The 25,039-nt window shown below is 36.7% G+C and overlaps 1 long non-coding RNA gene and 1 pseudogene across 1 annotated transcript; one reads left to right on the top strand and one right to left on the bottom strand.

Annotated features, from left to right (window-relative positions):
• The first annotated feature begins 8,930 nt into the window (after positions 1 to 8,930).
• On the top strand, positions 8,931 to 12,061 carry LOC129145132 (uncharacterized). Its single transcript, XR_008550234.1, has 3 exons — positions 8,931 to 9,000; positions 10,024 to 10,133; positions 11,722 to 12,061. It is a non-coding gene; the product is annotated as an uncharacterized LOC129145132 (long non-coding RNA).
• Positions 12,062 to 13,715: 1,654 nt separating this feature from the next.
• LOC119236886 (SWI/SNF-related matrix-associated actin-dependent regulator of chromatin subfamily E member 1-like) lies at positions 13,716 to 14,859 on the bottom strand (annotated as a pseudogene).
• Positions 14,860 to 25,039: the final 10,180 nt, after the last annotated feature.

Genomic DNA, 25,039 nt, shown 5'->3' with positions numbered 1-25,039 from the left:
TCAAAATTATAACCAGAGAAAAAAAAAAAGGAGCTCCCAGAGGGTCAAATGTAATGTGAATGATTTTGCATAAAACTATAAACCTGCTATTAAATTAAAAACAGGAAAAATTATGTCCACTGCTTATCTCCAGTCATTTTTGTTAAAGGAATGTGAACGCTAATTTATTTCTTTGCTGTTCCCAGCTACACAGTGAAAGACTAAAAGGTTACAATGCAGTGTTTCTTTTGATGTTTGGTTGAACAACTTACACTAACATGTGCTGACTGAGGTAAAGAAATTAATGAAATTACTCCCATAATTCATTACTAATGGAACACTGCCGAAGCTTTCAACTGACAGTTCCCACAAATCCTCCTCAGACACCGAGACACCGTGATGACTGACTGTGGGCTCGCGCCTTCTGATAATGCTCAACAAAGCAGAACTTGCTGCCTTGTCCTACAATTTCCTGATCGCTCACTTCCATGCCTCTGCTCTTGATGAACAGGTCTGTTTTCTTGTGCATAAAAGCAAAACAGGGCAAACAATGAAACTTTCTGTCTCTTCGGGGAATGTAGATAGACCCACTGGGGGTTCTGAAAGACATAAACATTCAGGATGCTGTGATTTGGCAGATCACAGTGCTGTGACCAACTGTGCAATGAATTTTTTTAAAGGTTAATATTTTAGAGTAGCAATCAGAGATAAAGAGCAAAACAATAATAAGAAATACGGAAAAAAACTAATTTAAAGAACTGTGTGATTTGTGACATCTTTGCTTTTTTCCCCATTAGGACTGAATCATTAGTTCTTTCTGTTTTTGCAGAAATAGAAGCAAAAATTACTAGCACACATGCTGATTAAGGTAGGTAAGTGACATTTCTGGAAATATAAAATGTTTTATTCAATGTAGGGCCCTGTTTGATATGTACAGGGTGTTTTGATTTTTGTACTGCCTATCTTAAAACCTAAACTTCCCTAAAGGGAAGGGACTATGTCTTTGTTATATATCTGAAGATAATAACTTCTTTCTCAAGAGATGTTCCTATACATTAATGACACCAGGGTGATGAAAAATGATGTTATGGTTGAGACAAAATAAACAAATGATTATATAATATATGCATAATGCATTATATGTTTATATATGTGTGTATATATATATACACACTGGAGAAAATATATATACTGGATATGTGTGTATATGTGTATACTGTAATCACTGAAGGAAGACTCGGGCCTCTGCATATCTTTGTAGTGGTAATAATACCAACATAGTAGGGCTACAGTGGTAATTAAATGAGTACCGGAAGTGGGGTGCTCAGTCTCTGACACAAAAAGTGCTGAATATATGCTGTATATACATATGTATATACATATATGTATACATATACGTATATGTGTATATACATATACTGTAGAAAAGTCCAAAAGAGTCAACATATTAAAAATGCTTTATAAAAACATGGAAAGTCTAATATAACACAACTTAGGTTGAGGTTGTTCTTGTATTGTAGCTACATCATAAACAGCAAGTACACAGTCCAATTTTACCATTCCCCTCTCTGCACCCCTGGCACTCTTTTCTGCCGACTCAGGATCACAACCCATCTTAACACAGCATTGTAAACAGCATCCATCAATTGCTCAGCAATCACTTAAAATTACACATATTCACTCCACCCAGACACAATGCCCGACACATGGTAAGTGCTCCATAAATATTTATTGAAGAGAAAAACTGAAACTTCTCTTCTTCTTCCAAACGAAAACATACAATACTAGGACTGTCCTTCCAAAATTGATTTAATCACTACTAATTCCCACAAAATGTTATCATGGAAATGAACTGTAAACAAGTTCCTTATATAAAAATATCTTGGATTTTTGCAGTAAGCCTCCAATCTCATACAGCTGCTTATTACTCTCTCTTGTGGGAAAATGGATATACCAGGAGAGATAGTTATATTTATTTGAAAACACAATTATAAAACCCATATCATAGAAGCGAGAGATGTTGCAGGCCACCAAGACTAGAAAAATTAAACAAACCTTAACTTTTGAATGTAGTATTGTGAACAAAAGAGTACTATTGAGATTCCTTACTTCTCTAAGGTGCAATAAATGAGCAAATTATAATAATAGTTAGTGTATAAAGTGCTTGCTCATAACCCAGTATCCACTATATGGTGATGAGAAGCAATTACCCCCATAGGTAGCTGTTAGCACCACCACTTCACTGAGCAGGAAATTCAAAGGGGTTTGACAGCTCACCTAAGGTCATGCTAGGGAGATGCTGAGCCAAGCAAGAAGTCCCACCTGCCTGTCTCCAAAGCCCCTGTGACACAACCACTCTGTTCTCCTATTCGTCTCTCAATCCCTTTCCCATGGGTGCCCTCCACTAGGGCTACCCCAAACCTAAACTATAATCACTGAAGGAAGACTAGGGCCCCTGCATATCTTTATAGTGGTAATAATACCAACATAGTAGGGCTATAGTGGTAATTAAATGAGTAACGGAACAGGGGTGCTCAGTCTCTGACACATAGAAAGTGCTGAATATATGCTGCATCCTTTTGTTAGCCCCGATGGCTGTAATGGCATGGGGATTTGGGCACCCACAATTCAGCATATTTATTAACCAAATTCTAATTGCCAGGTTTCATTGAGCATTTAATATAAATCAACCTGAACAATGAAATAGCCTGAAAGCAGTCCTTACTTACGTTAGGTTATAAAGTCTTGGACATAATGGACAAGTTGGCGATTCCTTACTAGGGCCCAATGGTATGCTCCCCCCCACAGCAGGACCACCGGATTCATTTTGATGATTGAGAGACCAGCGTTGTTGACCTGGATCTACCACTCGTTTTTATTTTTAAAGTAGTTAGTGTTTTACTCAAAGCAATCTTTTTTCTTCCTGGACTTTGCTTTTCAATTCAAATAATAGTGAGATGTAGAGATGGGTAAGTGTAATGAAAATAGGATGGAAAGGATAGTCATCACTAGCAGTTTCAAATTAATATGTTCTTTCAAAGTTGAAGAAAGAGAACTAATACCTAACTTTGCAACTGATATAAATTAGTCCTTTTAATATGACACTATCTGTAGGAGACAATGACCTTGGTAGATGAGGCAGCACACACTCTTCTGATCCTTTCCTCTTGGCTAGAAATAGCAAGGAGAGTTAGTTTTGGGAAGAAGATAATAAGAAAGATAGATTACACAGATATCTAAGGTAAACTGAATAAGTACAATTTCCGTTTTTTGAGGAATGTGTCCCTTCTTATCGTAAATCATCCATGTGACAGACTCCCACAAGTCAAAAATTCATGGGACCACAGGTGAACTGGCTATTGAGCCTTATCCAAAGCTATATTTCATAAAATCATTCTCTCTGGATCAATAATATGCAAACACTAAAATTACCGTATTAACCATCAAAATAAAAGGAACCCTGAGAATAAAGTTGTCATTCTTAATTAAAATGAGCTTTTAATTCCTTTACTCTAACTAACTAAAGTAGATATTAATACTGTAAACACTTAACTGACTAAGGAAAGATTCCACCCATCTCCCCAATTAAAGAACACTTACTTTATATATGATGCAGCTTATAGCTATTTAGCAGTATGGTTGGGGTAAGTCTCTTTGGCCTACTTTTTAAATGATTAAATACTCTCCATCCAACTGAATAGATGTCTTCAGAGTTGCATTTTGCATGCTAAAACATTCTTTAAACACATAAGCCATCGTTCAAGATTTAAGAGGGAAAAAAATCTTGGTGACAGTACATTCATTATGTCTTTATTAAAGCTGGACTTTTCCATAGGGTTATGAGCAGCTGAAAATGAGGCTCGATTTAATAACAAAGCAAGCTTTCCTAGTAATACAAAAATTATAAAATTTTATGTTTAATGCATTCCTTAATTATAGAAAACTCTGCAAAGAATAACATCCTTGAAATTTACTATGCAAATGCTCTTAATTTACGACAAATTGCTCCTTAAAACACAAGTATTAAATCTCTATTAGATTTGTTGAGGTGATATACTAATATGCACCACTAAGGTCTTAAATTTCTAAGTAGCAATGCTGTTTGTTAGATGCAAATAAGGATTACCTTAATTAAAATACACTATCCCCAGCTTCTCAGCAGATTTAGCTCAGTCTTTATATAGGACAGGTTCATTATCCACCTCAAGTTAATAAAAGTATGACCTACTGTGGTTATTTCTTTTAAAATTTAATTTTAATTACTATTTTGCTAATAGAAATAAAGCAAAAGAATTGTGAAGATGGTCCAAAAGCAATTCTGAAGCCTTAATTAAACTATCTTTTGAAAGCTTCAAAAAGAACTTAACACTTACATAGTTTGATACTTGATGGCCTTAACAATACAGAATTAGATACTAACTATAACAAAACAAAAAGTATTGAATGAAACATACTTTAGAACTATAGCACTTCTTAGTCTGCAACTTGAACTAATGATCCAACTTAAAAGGTGTAAACATAAGACTTTTAATTCAAAATTTTAACACTAGGCAAAGCTTCTTAACAAAGAAATGATTAGTCATTACACAGTGCCTTCACAATACATAAACCTTAAATGCACTCAGTTTTTGCATAAAACCATCATGGTTTAATCCAGATAATGGCAGATGTGTTCAGTTTGTCTTTGGATCCTTCGGGACCTGAATATAAAATTAAAAGGCTGGTAAGATGTAGAAAATTCAGTACCAGAGTTTTATTAGGCAGCTTCCTCTCCAATCTAAATTTCAAAGGTTTACACATATATTATTGATCTTATCTGTGAAAATATTGGTTCAGTAAGTAGCCTTTAAACATAACACAATCCATAGATTTTATTGAGATTCACTACTCATTGAAAAAGATAAGAATATGAGAAGCAGGGTATAACAAAGAGCAAGCTCCGGGCAAGAAACGCAGGCTTTGAGATATTCCAAATATATTTAGTAGCTCTTATATTAAAACCTTGCAGTGTAACGGTTCATGATGCAATGTGTATTTCTGTACCAGACTACTTGACTACTTCCAGTAAGTAAAATCCCTGAATTCATTAGAAATAATGAATTTTTTTTCTTACACATCTATTTAATAGAAAAGACATTTTCCCAGACACCACCCCCTACTCTGTCAAATTAATAATAATAATAATAATAATCCAGAATGCCATTCCATTTAGCATAAATTCACAGATTTAGGCTTTTAAACATTAGAATTCCAACTTCAAGAATTAAGGAAATTTGATGAATAGAAAACGTGACTAAAATGATAGAACACTGAAATTTTATAATTCTATATTAATTTAGCAGTGATATAAATTCACACCCTCAAATCTGGCCTAATTGAACTAGCTAAAGACGTTCTGTAAAAATAGAAGAATCCACCTTTTGGTAATTTTTTTTCATTCACCACACCGGAAATTGCCAATTTATAAGTGAGTTATTTTCCAAGAGTTTATTTATATGTCAGCTTTCTGAAATTTAAGGTATTACCCTAGAAGCAATAAATGGGGATTAAGTTTATCCATAAAAAATCTATAAAAAGTTGGGCCTCCCCTGGTGGCGCAGCGGTTGAGCATTGGGTTGTGAAGCTGCCCGCAGCCTCTGCAGCGCAGGTTTGATCCCCGGCTGCTCCCCGGCCACCGGAGGAGGGTCCCACATGGCGCCCGCTGCTCCCCTCAGCAGTGTATATCTCGTCAGTCTGCCTGCTCTGCTCTCCGCTCTGACTCTGGTGAATTCTCTCACCCTCCCGTGCTTCTGACTGTACCCGGTGCTTGTATAAATAAATAAATAAATCTTTTAAAAAAAATCTATAAAAGCTTAATTTCATCTTGGAAAGGCTGAAAGACTTGCAATGAAATATAGCAAAACGCAAAACTATTTCATTACCAGTAATTAAAGAAAATGGAAAGTTAAACTGAATAAAAGATATTTTATTATTTTTTAAATGCTCTAGAAATAATAGATTTAATTGGAAAAGAAAGTGAATGTAAATGAGACATTTGTGAGATTTCTGAAGGGGACTTCTGAGCTTTTACAAGGTCTTCCAAAGTTGTCAGCAATTCTGTATTAGGGTTTAAACACTCAACAGTATGTATTACTTGTCCAGGCAAGGTAAGTTTAAAAACAAGTCCTTCCCTTTTTTGCAGGAGTTGTCTAATACTAACTTTATTTTTATCAATTAAAATGAGTAATTTTTAGCTGATAATTGGAAAAAGAGCAATGGTAGAGAAAGCCATGGGATGATATTGGAGAGAAGGAATAGAGGGTTAAGTAAGAAGCATCTCAATGTAAGAAAATGATGACAAGGTCTGTTTGGTTGGCTGTGTGTATGTGTGCGTGAGAAACAGAGAAGATGGGTAGAACAGCTGACCCCTATCCTTCCATTTAAGTTAGTGTTTTAATCTTAGATGTTTCTTTTTTTTTTATTTATTTATGATTTATTTGCTTGCTTGTTTGTTTTGTTTATATATGCACTGGGTACAGTCAGAAGCGCGGGAGGGTGAGAGAATTCACCAGAGCCAGATCGGGGAGCAGAGCAGGCAGAAGGACCCAAGTACACTGCTGAGGGAAGCAGCGGGCGGCAGGAGAGGTCTGCGCGCCATGTGGGACCCTCCTCCGGTGGCCGGGGAGCAGCTGGGGATCGAACCGGCGCCACAGAGGCTGCGGGCAGCTTTGCAACCCAGCGCTCAACGGCTGCGCCACCGGGGAGGCCCGAATCTTAGATGTTTCTTTTGAAAGCAAAATGCGGCAAAGTAATGAATGATTCATGTGATCCCTTAAATACAAAATATAGTGGCTTATGTTTCTACACTAATAATCATTGAGAAGAGGCATAATAAATAAGTCTTAGAACAATTCAGAGTTTTTGCATAAAACCATAGTGTAACTCTATTATTATGAAACATTTTGATTGTATTTTAGCCCTGCAGGACCTAGGCATATTATTGAACTGATAATGTACTGCATAAAATTTCAGTACCAGAACAGAATTAGGCAAAGATCAAAAAATTAAAAAAAAAAAAAAAAGAAAACAACCTCAGAGGCTGTATTTCGCATTGGGACTCTCAGAATTTAGTTCTTCCCACAGGAGTCTGGACTTTTTTCAAGGGTTATCTTTGTTGGGAAAAGCTGAGTTAGACTCAGGAATAAGACTGAGGTTCCTTCAGACACCCCTTTTGTCCAGTAGAGTTACAAAGGATCTGGCTAATGTAGCAAAAGAGGATAAACAAATGTGGCATAAATCAGAAGGAAAGGCAGTATTATCATGCTTTGAAAATGATATTAAAAAATCTGAGAGAATCAAATACAATCTATTAAAATGAAACCTTTCAGAGGAATGGCAAAATATGAAAGCAATAGTTTTCACATATACTACAACAATCAGTTGGAAAATGTAATAGGAAAAAATGCTCCACTCATAATAGGAATTTAAAACAGAGAGAGATCATCCAAAAGAAAAATGGGCAAAGAATATTAACAAGCAATTAAGAGAAATATGCAAATAGCCAATTAACATATGAACAGATGTTCAAACTCAATAATAATCAAAAATATATAAATTAAAACAAGATACCATTTTCCCCTTATGAGAACTGAAATGATTAAAAACACGGGTAATACCCTATCTTGACATGAAATGTAGAGGAAAAAGACACTCTCTTACTCAGAATCCAGACAGGAAATATAGAGCACACTCAAATTGGGTAATTTGAAGAGCATTTAATAAGATTATTCATAAGGGTGTGGGCAGGGTGAAGGGACCCCACAAAGGGTAAGACAATCCCCAGGGCTGGGAGCAGAAAGACATTGCTGATCAGAGGCTCACCTACCAAAGGCTCACCTATGTTGGGTCCAAAGACAGCCAGTCCTCAACCCTAAGGGGGAGCAGGAGAAGCAGAATTTTCCTTCTTCCTTTTCATCCCTGCCAGTGGCCTTCATTACCCTGCCCTCCAATAAACCAGGAAGCAAGAGACCTGTACCCTCAGGGCAGCTTCTCAGAGCATAAAACAGAGAGAAGGGGAGAGGGCCTACCCAGAAGGGTAAAAGAAAATATACAGCTTGTAAGTGTTCAGGAATATATACATGGTAAAAACAAATTGGATGATAATTTCACAATATATATACAAATTTTAGTAATAGTATCTACTATATTTGTTGTTGTTTTTTTTTAAAGAAAAGTTACTGAGAGGGCCTCCCCGATGGTACAAGGTGTTAAGACGCAACCTATGAAGCTATCCATAGCCACTGCAGCACAAGTTTGATCCCCAGCCAGGGAGCAACCCACATGGTGCAGCAGACCTCTCCTGACTCACCCACTGCTCCTCTCAGCAGTGTATTTCAGTCAATGTGCCTGTTCTGTTCCCCACTCTGACTCTGGTGGATCCTCTCACCCCCCATACCTCTGGCCTGTACCCCAGTTCTTGTATGCATAAATAAATAAATCTTTAAGAAAAAAAGAAAAGTTACTGAGAAAGATCAAACCACCAGTAGTGGCTGTCCCTCAAGAGGGTTGGGACAGAAGTTCAAGACTGTATAGTCAGCCTGATCTGGGTTTGCATCCTGATTCTAGCTGCAATAAATATTCTTTTAATTACAAACAAAACAAGGAAAATCAAAGTGCAGGACAAAAATTTTGGACATTTCAGGTGGCAAATTTTTGTCAAGGCTCACATCACCACGTCATTGGGAAACCAAAATAGTTCTGCCTTTGAACTCAGACTTCACCATATTTCTCAGGTTCTCTCTCTCTCTCTCTCTCTCTCTCTCACTTGTCCTTCCCAGGGTCGACAATCTCTGCTCTCTCTGGTTGGCTTCATTCTGGCAACTGTAACTACAAATTTAATCTATCACCACAGATTATACTAAAATCATTCTTCAAACCTCTGGGTCAGAAACACCATGTCTGTGATACTTCAACTGAAATTACCGTAGGAAATGTCACTGGTTGGCATGCTGAGTGATAGCACCAACCATGGATGAATACATGGTAAGTAGGACATGATAGTGGCTCCTCTGCTGCTGATGTCCACACTGTGGCCAGCATGCAGGAACATTTTGATTGGCCCCCACCCCAACTACATGTTTGGGTTAGCGGAAACAAAATCTCCCCAAAAGAGAAATTATCTTCTGGACAATAATCTTGGGCAAATTACTGAACATCTATGAGCCTTGATTTCCTCATCTACAAGATGAAGGTGTTGGTACCTATATCAGAGGACTGTTGTGGGATTAACCCTAGGAGTTAATCTTATTCTTGCAGTCTTATTTCTTTTATCTTTTATTTCCATATTATTTTACTTTTTTTAAAGAAGAGGTATTACTTTTAATCATGAATTAAAAAATTGTTTCCATATTGAGAAGAGGTCCATGATATTGAGAAAGAATGAATTATTAAATATTTAAATTCATATTACTTTCATATTTACTATTTATAAAGTATCTACCACTAGCAATTGTTACAGTATGTCTTACATATACCATCATATTTAATCCTGACAAGGACTTCACGAAGTAGGTGTAATGCCTATTTTATTGATGAAACTGAAACTCAGAGAAGTAAACTAAATGACCTAAGGACAAAAGCCAGTAAATGATAGAGCTTCTATCAATATATAAACTCAGATTTGGATGAGAAATCTGCAAACTACCACCCATGGGTCAAATTCACTGTGTGTCCTCTTTTTCTATGACCCAAAAGCAAAGACTGGCTTTTCCACTGTTTAATTATTAAAACAAATGAAAGCGACTCTTTGTGACACATGAAAATTGCATGAAATTCAAATTTCAGTAAATTATGTTTTACTGGAATTCAGTTGTATCCATTCATTTTCATCTTCCTCTTAGCTGTTTTCGCACTATAGTGGCCAAGTGGAGCAGTTGGGACAGAGATCACGTGGCACGACCTCAAAGCCTAAAATATTACTAAGTGATTCTTTACTTGAGAAGTTCGCAGACCCTGGTCTAAATCCTTTTGGATTTATCTTTCAAGTACCTCTCTCTACCCTTCTAGATACAGCCTACACATTATCTACTGGAAGCTGCCATTAGGAAGTTTCTGGTAGCCCAAGTGACAGTATTGCATGAATAACTTCATCTTGGGGGACTGGAGAGAGAAGAGAGGTAAACCATGTCTGTAGTCTTAACCACCCTGAGTGTACCTGATCTCAAAAGCTAAGTTAGGTCAGGTCTAGTTAATACTTGGATGGGAAAGGAGGCAAAATATGCACCAGAGAAACCAAGTTAAAGGTCAAATAAAGACAAGCTTAAAGCTAACCTTTAAAAGGTGACTGTAGATCTGAAGCATGGGGAGCAGGGGAGACAGGAAAAAGAAAGAGGCCTGCACAATGGGCTATGGTGGGGGACTCTGGGTGATTTAGTAATGGGTGCACTATGGTGTTGATATCTGATTGTGGGGGGATCCCCCTAATGGTACGACAATTAAATAAAAAAATAAAGCACCAAATGATAGCATCTGGTGAGGACAGAGTTGGGGAAGGATGGTTCCTATGTAGCACAAGTAGTGACGATTCACAAAAATAAAATATTAGCTGAGTACCTGGACTCAGTATCACACATCACTCACAACATCTAGAGCAAACGTTTCATTAAAAAAATGTTGTATTACCTTTCAAACATATACGCTTCAAAAGCAACAAAAATAAAAGGGGAGGTGCTCTAATGAGATACTTATAATGAAAACTAGAAAACGGCATACGTTTATAAATATCAGCAGATTGCCTGCTCTTCACTATACATAAAAAAATATGGATTGTTGGGTTTAAAGCAACCACAGTGGGGGTTAGTGCATTCCTTGCTTCATTAACACAATCCTAGGAAAATAATTGTCTACTATTTTCTCAAAATCTCTGCAATCACATGTGGTCACACCTTTTCACATAACCATAAGACAAATGTTTCTGATGTAATCAGAACATCAACATTAAGAATCATTTTTAAACAGATATTAGTAACTCCATGACTTCTTTTATTCCATCATTAGTTTATTGTGTGGCCAGAAATATATGTGACTTTTACCTAGGCTCTAAGTTATTTATTTGTGGATTTAAGCTAATGAGAGATATTTTAAGAATTGGGCTTAGAAAGATTATGAATTCCCTCCTGGTCTCTGATTATAGATGTCAAGTAAGTACAAGTTTAAGATATTCTCTTGACAATAGATTTCAAGTAAATACAAGATATTCTCATCATTAGATCTTTTTCTCAAAGCAAAAATACGAGTGTCCCTAAAACAACTAAGGAGCCACTAGGGAGCCAGAGAAGTAGCATTAGGTGGAAAACAGAGCACACACTAACCACTGCTAGTTAGCAAGTTAACCACTGCTAGTTAGCAAGTTAACCACTGCTAGTTAGCTCTTAGCCTCTGTTTTCTCTACTTTTGAGTAGCTGTGTATATTATGTATATACTTTGTAAATTGCAAAATGCAATAATAAATGTGAACTTGCATCATATCCTCAATAACTACTCCTAGAATTTCAAAGATAACCAGTTTAGAAATAATATAGTCAGTCCAATTTTAAGCAGTTTCTGATGATGTCTTAGGGTTAAGAAATCATGACATATATTTCACATGCAATATTACAAGTAGGAATTAAATAGGAAAAGGTTGATGGGTTGAGAGAAATAGAGAACACCTTGTTTTAACTAACTCACATTTTCTTTGTCTCTCTGGGTTTGATAAAACTACAGTGAAGTCTTGATTGGAGATTGCATATTACCTGGCAGGTTAACCTTTCTACATATGGGATTTGGGTTCAAAAGCTGATGACAAAACCACCATGTGTCTAAAAACTGATCTTTTCAAATCTACCGTATAAGCAAGTGGAAACTGCGATGCCTGTTAATTAACCCCTGAATCCCATCAAGGTAATTGAAGCATAAACTTAAGATAAGATTTACATGGCAGACAAAGTAAAGAATTCCAGAGCACGATTCTCCCCACCCTATGCCCTCTGCCTATCTCAGTTTGACAAAAAGCGATTCCCCAGCCTTAACCCAGATTCGCTGGAAGGAGTAAAGTGAAATAAAATTAAAATGTCACACCTCACATATTGTCAAATATGCATTTTATAGATGTCTAGATTTACAGAATTTTCTTGTTCGCCTTGTGTGGTTGTGTGTGTGTGTGTGTGTGTGTGTGTGTGAGAAAGAATAAGCAGATTCCACTGTTGTCTTGTCTCATTTGGTTAAATGTTGTAGTATTAGGCCAATGATAAGCTATTCACTACATTTATTTCAAAATTATTTTAGTTATAGACAATGATCTGTTTGGTTTTGTTTAAAATCAGCTCCAGGATGATCCTTCTTATATTTCCATTAACTATGAAATTAAATAGAGGAGGCAATTTTTAAAAGAGAAATATTGCTTTTTGCCTGAAACCATAAGTGTTGAGTTTCTGCCTGCAGTGGGTTTTTTCAATTAAATTATAAACCATGGGTAATAGAGATTTATAATGGGAGTGCTGATACAATCTTAACTATAGGGAAACCATCCGACACGCTCTATGTAGTATATGGATGGATTATTTGCATTAAATTATCTTTAGGAAATGCAAACAAAACAAAGAAAAATGTAAAACTTGTCGCATTATTAGCATAAAATTAAATTCCTTGAATGCATAATTGTTTCATACCCAAAGCATTAACGGATTTTATTCTTAGAGTTCAAAGACCTCCTAATTAATATGCAAAATGGTCTCATTTTATAAGCAAGTTTGTTTTTTTTCCATCTCAGAAAAGAGACAGTTCTTTGCTGGAGGAAAATACTATGAAGTTTAGAAAACAGTAACTAATATTGATATAAAAGCCCACACATCCTTATAGCAAAAAAACAATAACAACTGCATGCTATTAGAATATTCATATTTCTGAAGTCTATGTATGACTATTTAACCAAATAATACCTGGCTTAGGAAGATTAAGTTTACGAGACATAAAAAGAAGGCATAGGATTTCTCTAGAAAGGTTCAACTGCTTGTATAATAATTTCTTAACTGTTAAAAAGAAATAAAACCCAACAGAAACAGAAATTCTGAACCTAGTAACACATAATTAAATCATGAAATTTCAGATCTAATTTTACAGAGCAAGTTCCTTCTAATTTACATGGCCCCAGTCACCAAGATTTGTAACCAAAAAAAAAGTTTAAATTGCACACTTCAAAAAAAAGTGGGGCCTCCCAGGTGGCGCAAGGGGTTAAGCACCGCACTATGAAGCAATCCGAAGTCTCTGCAATATGAGTTCGATCCCTGGCCGGCCAGGGAGCAACCCACATGGCGCAGCAGACCTCTCCTGTCTTGCTCGCTGCTCCCCTCAGCAGTGTATTTCAGTCAGTCTGCCTGTTCTGTTCCCCGCTCTGTCTCTGGTGAGTCCTCTCACCTCCTGCATCTCTGGCCTATACCCCAGCTCTTGTATGCATAAATAAATCTTTAAAAAAAAAAAGTGCACCAACAATGGTGATTCTCCAGAAATATTTTGTTTCTTATATTTATAAATAAATATCAGAATACTGTAATACTTTAGAAATGAGTTAGTGAGTTATTTTCATTAATAAATTTCTTTCCAGGGTAGACAGCACAGAGAACTAAATTTTATTCGGAATATTTTTTTTAACTCAAAAACCATTGCTTCATTTTAAAAAGTATTTAGAATACATAAAACAAGGCGACATTTATTCTTTGTTCTCATCTTCTGCTGTGGGATCTGTTGGTGGCTCCTCCTGGCAGCATTACCTTCCTCTCCCATGCTGACCTCCCCTTGTCCTCAGGAATAAACACACCTTCTTCACCATTTCGTTCACTTTGAGTCGTTTCTTCAATGTGTGTCTCCTCTGCCTCCATCGGCATATTCTCATCTTTCTGTTCTTCCATTTTGTTAGCTCCTTGCTCTTCCTCAGGAACCAGACAGCGTGCTCTGCTGCCTCTTTCCTCCTGACTTTTGCAAGCCTGTTCCTCTGCCTGTGAAATTTCAGCTACGATTTTTTCACATCATTTCTACTCTCAAACCACACAGCTTTTTCTACTCATTGTTAAATGAATCTGCTTTTCAGGAACTTCCTCTTCTTTTCCTGGTGTCCTCCTACTTGAAGAAGTTCAGTTTCCAGTTTTCACCAATGAACCATGAAGGACTGCACCTGATGTTTGTGGACCTGCATTCTAGCTGTTGTCACTATAGACTATCTGACACCTGGCACCACACTTGCACTGAGGATTTCACTGCTGAGGCGCCGATTTCTCTGGCAACAAGCAGTGACTTATATGCTTCACTGCAAAACCATCATCATCATCACCACCTGATCTTCAGCAGGCTGTAGCTCATGTAAGATCTCTCCTTCCTCCATGAGAGACAATCTCTGTCGGCTCTTCCTCTGAAGCAGCTTCTGCGTGACCTTTTGCACTTAAGCATGCAAGCTATGCAGGGGAATGATGACAGGCCTGCCTAGATACATTATACTCTGTTCTGCTTCGTATTCATTTAAATATTCTTGCTTTTCTTCATCAGTGAGATCTTGCCATGCCACCAATAATCTTGCCAATCTCCCACAACTTTAGGTCAGGGGTGGAAGCATTTGCTTGATCCCCAGACCTTTCTACTCCACCTCCCATAGGCTATCAGTGACCTATATGGTCTGGGGGGTTTGCGGATCATAGCACCAGCACAGGCCAGTACCCAGCTGTTGGTACCCAGGTTCCCTCCCAGTCTGTAGCTGTGAGATAGATTGTACTCCACAAACTCTGGTGTGCTAGGCATTTGTGTTGCAGGAACCAGGGTGGGAGGTGGGGCATAAGATGGTCTTTTTGACATTTTGGAAGATTAAGTTCTCAGTTCCTTAAGTACAAATCTGAGCCACTACAGGCAGAAAAGGCTCCCGCAGTTCTGGCCTCACTTCCTTTTATTCAGAATATTTATGTATTTTTAAACAATTTTTTCTCTCTGATGTTTTTGACACATTGCAAATCAAACTGTAACCACTACAATATTGTCATGTTTTAGAAAATGTGGGATTTTCTTTTGTCCAAGAAATAATGCTCCTACAAAAGAGATATGAGGTCTTAAAATACAGCGTAGTCCCAAATATGTCTCACGTCTGAACAGTGGCACATCAATTGGTAAGATTCAACCTCTAGTTATAACACCAGGTTCACTGCCAAGTTAGGAATAATATTCCCCAAATATGCAGTATTCATATGGCAAATACTAAGACTCTACTATGTGCCAAAGAGTGCGCTAGACCTCCTATACCTGCCACTGTCCCATTCAGCCTCATATTTACATTTCACATTTATATTTATGCATATTTATATTCACCAACTATAACTGCTAGAGCTAGCTTTGAGATTATTCCATCTAGCAGCATATTAAATCCTTAGAATGTTCAGGATTTAAATTCATGCCAAGCAGGATTCTTTTCAAAAACTCTTCTAAAGTTAGTGAAGATATAAGACCAACTTATTAAGTCTTAACATGTAATCAATAGTCAACAAGCAACTGAGAGTGAAGGAATGGTTAGTTCACCACATTAAAACATATTCCCATTGTTATTCAAAATTCATGAAAATCAAAAAAGTTTAAAGTAGAAGAATTACAGATTATATAGAGTTGGATATTTTGCAGTGAAGTTGATGTACTTTATACTCAGTGAGGCACATCTGAAACATATACTATAATAATGCAATGTTGCTTCGATTTAAAAAATCTATAAAATGTAGATAAAAAAAAAATTACCCTTTGAATGTGAATGTGGTCTACTTTTATTTTTACTGATTTTTTTTTTTTTTACTACTGATTTGCCTTGTCAATGGCAGGTTCTGCTACTATCTCATTAAATAAGTATACACAGATAAAACAATGACATTTATCATATGCCTTTTTATAAGGCATGTTCCAAAACTGACTTGATCATTTAAACTTGTTCAACTAGCACTTCAACATAATTGTTGAGACTAAAATTGCGTTAAAGACCCATATTTAACATCATACATAAAAATTACTCAAAATGGATTAAAGATTTGGACATAAGGACCAAAACCAAAAGTACTTGAGAGAAAATACAAGAGACACACTACAGACATCTACCACAAAGATGCATTTTGGAATACAACCCGATGGCAAGGGAAACAAAATCGAAAATAAACAAGTGGGACTATATCAAACTTAAAAGCTTTTGTACTTTAAAAGAAATCATCACAAAAACAAAAAGGCAAGCTACAGAATGAGAAAAAAATATTTGCATATCATACGTCGGACAGGGAGTTTACCTCCAAAATTTACAAAGTACTTACACAATCCAGCAACAAAGAAAAAAACAACCCAATTAAAATATGAGCAAAGATCTCAAAAGGCATTTCTCTGAAGAAGACCTTCAGATGGCCTACAGATATATTAAAAGATATTCAACACCACTTATTACAAGAGAAATGTAAATCAAAACCATACTGAGATACCACCTCACCCCTGTGAGAATGGCCCATATAAAAAAGAATGTAATTAACAAATGTTGGCAAGGTTAGGTGAAAGGGAACTCTCACCCAGTGTTGGTGGGAATGCAAGCTGGTACAGTCCCTGTGGAAAGAGGTATGGAAATTTCTCAAGAAAATAAAAAATGGAAATTCCAGCAATACCAATATTAGGTATTTATCCAATTAACATGAAAAATCAAATATAAAAAGATCTGTCTACATCTATGTACATAGTACTGTTTACAACTGCCAAATCATGGCACCAACCCATATGACTTTTAACGGATGAATAGAGAAACTGTGAAGCATATATTAAATGGAATATTACATAGCTGTGAAGAAAGATGAAATAGTAGCATTTGAGACAAAATGGACAGCTCTTGAGGTAATTATGTTGAGTGAAATCTGTCAAAAAGTGAAATCAGTCCAAAAATCAGTCAAAAAGTGAAATACTCATCTGCAGAAAATAAATACCCCCAAACCAATTACACACAAATAATATTAGAAATAAAAATTTAAACTCAGCATAAAGAAGAGAATTATTACCAGAGAGAATAAGGAAAAGGGTGGAGGGGGTGAGGAAGGGAGGCAGATGGGGTTTGGGCACAGGTGGATAGGTGGGGAGAATAAAAATAGATATAAAATGAATAAATGGTAATTTAATAAATTGCTTTTAGACTTTTGCCAAGGGAAAAATACCAACTTTTTGGCTAGCTGCAGACACAAAGGTTGAAATCATTGTTGTCAATAGCTGGGGGGAAAACACATTCTTTGGTTATTTTTTGTATTTTAAAATCTTAAAAATTCACTGCAACAAAGTATTTCATTTATAAAATACCTTACAGTTTACCAAGTGTTTTCATACAAGTCACCTTCTTTTAATGGACTTATGAGAAATTACTACTCACAGATCACTACCCATGACAGTTTCATTGTATTTCTAGCTAGATAAATCACATCTATAATATAAAATTCAATTCTGGGTGCCACATTTTAAAAGGGACATTGACCAATTAGAATGTGATGAAAGGAAAATGTCCAGGTGATGGGAGAAGCTATAATTTTTGATAAATTATTCAAGCAACTTGGAAAGCGAAGAATAAAGAAAGACATAATATCTGCTTTCAAATATTTGAAGGGCTGTCATGGAAAGAAGAGTATACTAATTCTGTGTTGCTCCACAGGCCAGACAAGTATAAAAAGCTGAAAGTTAAGGAAGGCAGGTACTGATTCAAAGCAAAAAATAACTTTTACTGATGTTACTTCTGTCCAGTAACAATAGCAACCAGCTCATGAGGGTGGGACCGATCAAGGAGGTTTCCAAGCAGAAGTTGGATGTCAGAGTTATAATTTTTTAAAATCACTGTATTGGTGGAGAACTGAACTTAAAGTCTCTAAGTTTCTAAGACTCAAATTCTATTTTTCCAGATAAAATGAAATACACAACTGCAGAATAAAAACAAACTTACAAGTTTACCTCCTGAAGCAAAAAACGTTTACATTTCTTAAAAATCAATATAAGATTCTGCGATACACAGAATGTTAATTCACAACTAAATAGAGGCATGTGGTCATTTAAAACATCCAACATGTATAAAACAAGAAATACAGCAAGCTTCAAACATCTGGTCCTATATGTTCTATTCAGTCATAAATAATTGCAATCATAAGACAGTTTTTATTTGTAGAGAAACCTTGTGAATTTACTAGAAGTAATAAATTTGGGGGATCATTTCACAGATGACAAATAAAAGAAATGATCTATCCTCTCTAATCACCACGACAGAATAGGGCAGATATTTCCCTAGGAGGATGTAGCTCTTAGACAATGTTTCTCTTAGTTCTCCTTGTATTATATGCAAAACCAAAGAGCTAATATAATTCTCTTCCAAATGTAGGTTGACAAACCTCTGTCCTAGTCCTGATTTTGCTACCAGATGTGTGAGTGGCCTTGAGTAAACAAATTACTTCCATATCTCATTTAAAAAAAAAACAAACAGAAAATCAATTGTATTAAACCATCCTTCTAGTCATTTCTAGTTCCAAGGTCTATAACTTCTACATCTACAATGCCCCATGTATGCAGTCAAACCTTATGAACCTTCAGGAGCAAACTATCAATCTGAAAATGATTTTTAAAGCCTACAATTGTGAGAACCAGTGGAAATAATGAAAAAAAAGAAGAGCCGAAGCTTAGAAGGCACATTGTGATTGGTTGACATCCTAATTGAAAGGGATGAACTCTCCTGGAATAGCTAAAAAAAAGCTGAGCTTTACTACCCTAAAGTCATAACCTTTTAAAGAAGTGACAAAGAGACAGCTAAGAAGAAAAAAGGCCAAAAGGAGGGAAGAGGAAAGAAATTAATAAATAGTCAATCTCTGCAATGGTAGAGATTAAAAGAGTCATGAGAAATAGTGAGTGGGAAAAAAAGAGAGATAAGGGAGAGAGGAGGGGGAATTAACAGAGCAGGAAGAATATATACATTTGTCAATTAATGTTGCTTATATGGGCATGGTCCAGGGGGTTATAAAACAGTAGAAACATCAAAGATGTTACTAACAGATCACCATACAGAAGATCAAAGATCACCATAACGGGCAGAACAATGATGAAAATGTCTGAACTGTTACAAGAATTGCCAAAATGTAATCTACAGACATGAAGTGAGCACATGCTATTAGAAAAATGGCACCAGTAGTTCAATGCAGGATGGTCACAAATCCTCAATTTGTAGAGCAACACAGTATGTGTGAAGCACAATAAAGCCAAGTGCAACAAAATCAGGAATGCCAGCCTCACGCAGGGTGCAGTCACAGCTGTTAGTGCCATCCCCATGCACTGGTTTAGAATATGTTCAACCCACTCGGCTTATCAGATGAATGTAAAATATCTTTAAATGTTATCATCTTTAAATTTCCAAAAGAGCCTTGTTAATTAAGGAATTGACCTTTGGATTATGGAGTATCTCATTCATTCAAAGTTAACTGATTCCCCTGTACATGGTGTGGGCTTATGCATATATACATGGATGATTTATAAATAGACATAAATAACTTCATATTTGAGGCCTAGAACAAAGGTCTAGTCATAAAGAAATCAAATATATTCTGCCCTTCTCTCTATTCTCTTTCTACTTGGATTTCTTGGGAATTCACACTTGGGCTGACAATGTAAATCCAGCAGTGGCCTTAATGAAAACTAAGAAGGGAGCATAAATTAAATTCACAGCAGATTTTTCTCCATGTTTTTTGTTCCCCTGTGTTATTTTCATAGGAACCTGTGTCTTCAGGAGACTTCTGAGCAAAAAACTTAATATCATTCTAAGTTTACTGGCTATCTTAGCATCATGTAAATTTCTAATAATTAGTAGTGGGAATTCTAGGAAACAAGAAATTATAGTAATAAAAATGAAAGCATGCTGGGCCTCCCCGGTGGCGCAGCAGTTGAGCGCTGGGTTGCGAAGCTGCCCACAGCCTCTGCAGCGCTGGTTCGATCCCCAGCCACTGGGCAAGGGTCCCAGTTGGCGCGCAGACCTCTCCTGCCACCTGCTGCTCCCCTCAGCAGTGTACTTCGGTCCTTCTACCTGCTCTGCTCTCCCCTCTGGCTCTGGTGAATTCTCTCATCCTCCCGCGCTTCTGACTGTACCCAGTGCTTGTATAAATAAATAAATAAATAAATAAATCTTAAAAAAAAAATGAAAACATGCTAGATTGACTTGTACTTGATTAAAGACATTGGAATATAAACTAAGGAATGCTAAGGTGATATTTGCCTATAAATAGTCAAAGAATATTTATCTATAAGACATGACCTGGGATAGTATATGAAAATACTGATGTATATGTCTTTTTCCCTTGCATTTTTTGTATCCCATCCCTAAGTCAAATGAGTAGGCATCCCACCTTCACTGCAAAAGATTATGGCTGTTAAATCTGGACAAAGACTGAAAAAATAAAATTTTTAGATTGTATTTTATCTTTAATATTTTTTTCTGACTTGGTCTCTCTTCCACAATATTTATTTCTTTAGACACTGTATTCTGAAAGCTTGCTTTGAATTAAGAAAATGTAGATTTCTAGGAACTCAAACACAGTTTGTGATAATTAATTTAGAATAATTCACAGTCACATTTTAAGTTCTATTATTTATACTAGATATCAAACTTCATCTCCACCAGGACTAGATTTGATAGAAAACTTAAAATGTGTCTTACAGTCAGAAAGGTATGTTATTTCACATAACAAATGTTTAGAAGGTAACGCCTACATTCTACTCCTCTTTTCACCCTTAAACTGACCTCCTAATCCTAAACTGTCATTGGAGCTTCACCGTTATGCCCACATCCCGGGAGGTGGAGGGGGGGACCCAAAAGGTGACAGCTCCCCATAAGCTTTCAACAGCCTCCCCAGAAACCGCAAATAGCACTTCCATTTACCCAGAATTGAGGCCTATGGCCACAAGTAGCTTAAAGGAAAGCTGCAAAATGCAATTCTTATTCTTGATAGCAATGTACTTGGGCAAAAATTACTAAGAAACTACTGAGAAAGAAGGTTAGAATAGGAATAAGGTAAACACCTTTTGATCTCCACTCCCACTAGCTTTTCTCTCTCCAGAGGACATAATATTCCCTGAGATAGAGGTTAAAGAGACTTGAGAGAGAGAGAGAGAGAGAATGTGAAAGAGAGAGAGACTGGGTGTGTGTGTGAGAGAGAGAGAGAAATAATATGAAGAGCCTGGCATTAAGTGGAAGCCACCTGAGGGAGCTTGGAGGACACAGCAGGGGTGGTATTCAAGAACATCCGCCCTCCCCCAGGTGAGCCCAGGGGACACTGAAGTGAGCCCAAGGGACAAGGTGGGAGTAGTCATGCTCTTCTACTATTGTGGCTCCATGCAACTGAGCACACTATCTCCCCAGCTCCAAAGAGCTGCGTTAGGTCACCCACCCACTGGTCTCAGCAAGGGCCTCCCAGTAGCACACTGGCCTGTGAGTGGGCTAGGGAAAATGTGCTACTTTAGGTCCTGAGACTTGCATCGTCACCGGCTCAGGACATCCGGAAGTCCACTGCAGCAGAAACCCTAATCATGACACAATCAAATCAAAACCCTAATCTAATCAAAACCCTAATCATGACACAAAACACCAAATTGGGTCTTGATAGGATAAAAAAGGAAAACCCTTCACACTGGTCCACCAGCACAGAAGTGGCTCAAGTTTTCCCACAGAGCCAGCACTATGGACAACACCACCTTCTTTGTACATGTTAACTATCAGATTTAGCTTCCAAAATATTTTATTTCTAGGGAATTACTTGTTTCACACTACCAAAGAAAATGTACAGATAATATAAAATAAAATTTGTTGAAGGAAGAAGTTAGAAGTGGGTATAGGAAATCAGTTAGGATTAGGGTACCCCAAACAGGCTGACAGAAACAATTGCAGACCAGGAAGTCCCTCTCCACCCCAATTCAGTTAAAAACAGAATGCTCAGAACACCAACATAATAGCACAGACCTAAGCCAGTTTCAGAAAAGTAGGCTGGGTAACAGGGGGAAATTCAGTGGGCCTCAGTAGTCTAGAAGACCCCCTAGGATCCAGCCAATCAGCAAGGGACACAACAAGGAGACACCCAAAGGCCAAACCCCCACTCCTTGCCCACCGTAACTATATAAGCACCTGCTTCTTGACACCTCTCTGATCAGAGAGTTTTCCAGTCAATATTCCCACCTATCAATAAATCTCTTGCTTTTCTGTAACTTTGGTCTCCACATTGAATTCTTTTCTGGCCAAAGGCAAGAACTGAAAAAGAGGCTGCCTGGGGTCTTTTTCAAATCTGTGTTTAATGTTGGTAGCAGTCAAAACATGACAGGAAACAATAGCAATGAGTTAAGCGGGTATGAACCGAAAGCCACATTCTCACCTCTGAAAGCAAAGTTACAGATTGGACATTAATCCAAAGGTGTGATGGCTAATTTTGAGTCAATTTAGTGGGACTACATTACCCAGATATTTGATTAAACATTATTCTGGATGTTTAGGGAGAGGGCGTTTTGGGGTGAAATTTACATTTAAATTGGTGGACTTAAAAGATTGCCTGCCATAATGTGGATGAACCTTTTCCCACCAATTGAAGATAATAGAACAAAGACTGACCTCCAAGAGCAGGAGGGGATTCTGCCAGCAGGTAATCTTCAGACTTCAACTGCAACATTAACTCCTTCCTGGGTCTCAAGCCTGACATTCTTGGATTTGAACATCAGCTCTTCCTGTCTTCAGCTTATTAACTCATTTTGCCAATATTAGATTTGCTGGTCTCCATAATCACCTAAGCTGATTCCTTAAAATAAATAAATTTATATGGTGTTGGCTTTGTTTCTGTGGAAACCCTAATTAATACAAGAGAATTAAAACAACATAACTTCAGGTGATCTGAAGAAATCAAAACCTATAACCCAGGTTATTTGGGAAAAGCTATCTAGTCAAAAGCCAAATGGTGGAAACAAACTGATTGAAGCATAAATTAGTTGAAATGACAACGGATCAAAAACTAAGATTCTGTTCCCCAACTATTTTCAGTTCTTGAAATGTGTCCCTATCCTTTGCAGTTTTGCAACTTTTAGACATTTTTGTCTGTTTTTTGTAAAATGGAGGAATTGTTATTTTTAATTTTTTTATTTCAAATTAATGTGTTATGTAGCTTATTAACAGCAAACACTATTTTTATTATGTTCATTCAGGTAATATTAGTTTATAGCATTTTATGTTTTATGGGGTAGGGTCCCACCTCTACAAATATATGTGATCAAGTCACTCAACACCCAAGTCCCACTAATCCACTACCATAGTCCATTGGGCCTCCTCCTACTTTTGCTCCCTCCCCCACCCCATCCCCTTCTGATAGCCTCAGATCAGTAGTCAGAGTCAAGGGTCTAAATGGGTTTGTTTTTTTTTTCTATTCTTTTGCTTTCTTTCTTTTTATTCTACATATGAGTGAACTGACCCAATATTTGTCTTTCTCTTTCAACTTACCTCACTTAGCATGATCCCCTCCAGTGGTGTCCATGCTGTCACAAATGGCCATATTTTATATATTTTTCTAATAACTGAGTATTATAACGCATTTCCTTTATTCTGTCTCCAGGCACTTAGGCTGCTTCCATAAGTTGGCTATTGCAAAAAGTGCTGCAACGAATATAGGAGAACATATATCCCTTTGAACTACTGTTTTTGTATTTTTCAGGTAGGTACTTAGGAGAGGGATTTCCAGATCACATGGTAGATCTATTTTTAATGTTTTGAGAAACCTCCACACTTTTCCACAGAGGCTGGACCAGTCTGCATTCCCTATTGTATCAACTAATAAATCAGCCTATCATGTAACAATTACAAAATTTGAACAGGATCTTCATCTTATTGCTGTATTTTAACAATCAGTTGAGTGTAATTTTTCTTTGTATAAAAATAAATGGAAAAAAACCAGCAAATTAAGGGGTCAAAAATTATGCTAACAAGCAAGTCTCATAAAGTCAGCACTAATTGTGGAGAATGGAGAACATTGGCATGCTAGGAAAGATAAATATAATTTCTGTCATATTCAGTTTACTCAGCTGAATGTTCAATTATGAGACAGAGAACAAAATTAATATATGAAACAAAAGAAACATATGACCAAATACTATTCAACAGGCAAAGGGTAATTAAAAAGGAATTTTATAATATTTTTAACTTTCTGGCACTGGAACACCCCTCACAACACTTATATGTTCAATATTCAGCTTTTCATATTTGATCTCCTTACGTATTTTTAGGACCTTAGGACATGTAATTTTAAACTTTCTTTTATCCAGAGGTTCAATTAAAGTTATTAAATCTCTAAGACTGCTGAGGTTTAGTTTTGCATTCTGTTGTTATATATTCATGACTTAGATGCAAACACCCAAAAAAGCAGCAATAGCCAACACTTTATAATTTTAACAGATAGAAAATTAGATTGAAGAATAGTCACTACTAACATTCAGTTTTACCTGATACAAGCTCTTTTCCAAGGATAGAAAATCTAATTTGAAGCTGAAAGTTTGGAAGAGTACTACAAGGCATTAGTGGAAGACACTTGAACAGAGAAAAGGTAAAATAAAAGACTGCTAGTCTGATAAAATTCAGATCCAACCTCCTACTGCTGCTACCATTACAGCCTTCACGGTGATAACTTTTAATATCATTGCTCATGATCACCCTACATCCATCTCTACCATATGGCCAATATTCTCCCCGCTTCCTTTACACTAGTCTAATTTTCACTAAAACTACAGTAAATCAAATGACAAGGTAATAATTACCAGCCCATAATTTTCAAGTCTATTTTCTCCATTTTGCATGCCAATAGAGAAGCTGCCCTTTTTCATACCTTCTTCTCGTGGAACAATCTAACGACATTACTTCTCCAGAAAAAAATTGTAAATACCCTGGATTGAGAGCAAATAACTGGAAATCCCTTCTCATTAATACAACCCATTAAAATGATCAACAGGTATTTACAACGGTGCCAGAAAA

This window comes from Talpa occidentalis, unplaced genomic scaffold, assembly GCF_014898055.3.
Source record: "Talpa occidentalis isolate TD23 unplaced genomic scaffold, MPIMG_talOcc4v2.1 talOcc4.9, whole genome shotgun sequence".
Taxonomy (NCBI): domain Eukaryota; kingdom Metazoa; phylum Chordata; class Mammalia; order Eulipotyphla; family Talpidae; genus Talpa; species Talpa occidentalis.
The sequence above is the reverse complement of the archived record's forward strand: the minus strand, read 5'-3'. Positions and strand labels throughout refer to the sequence as shown.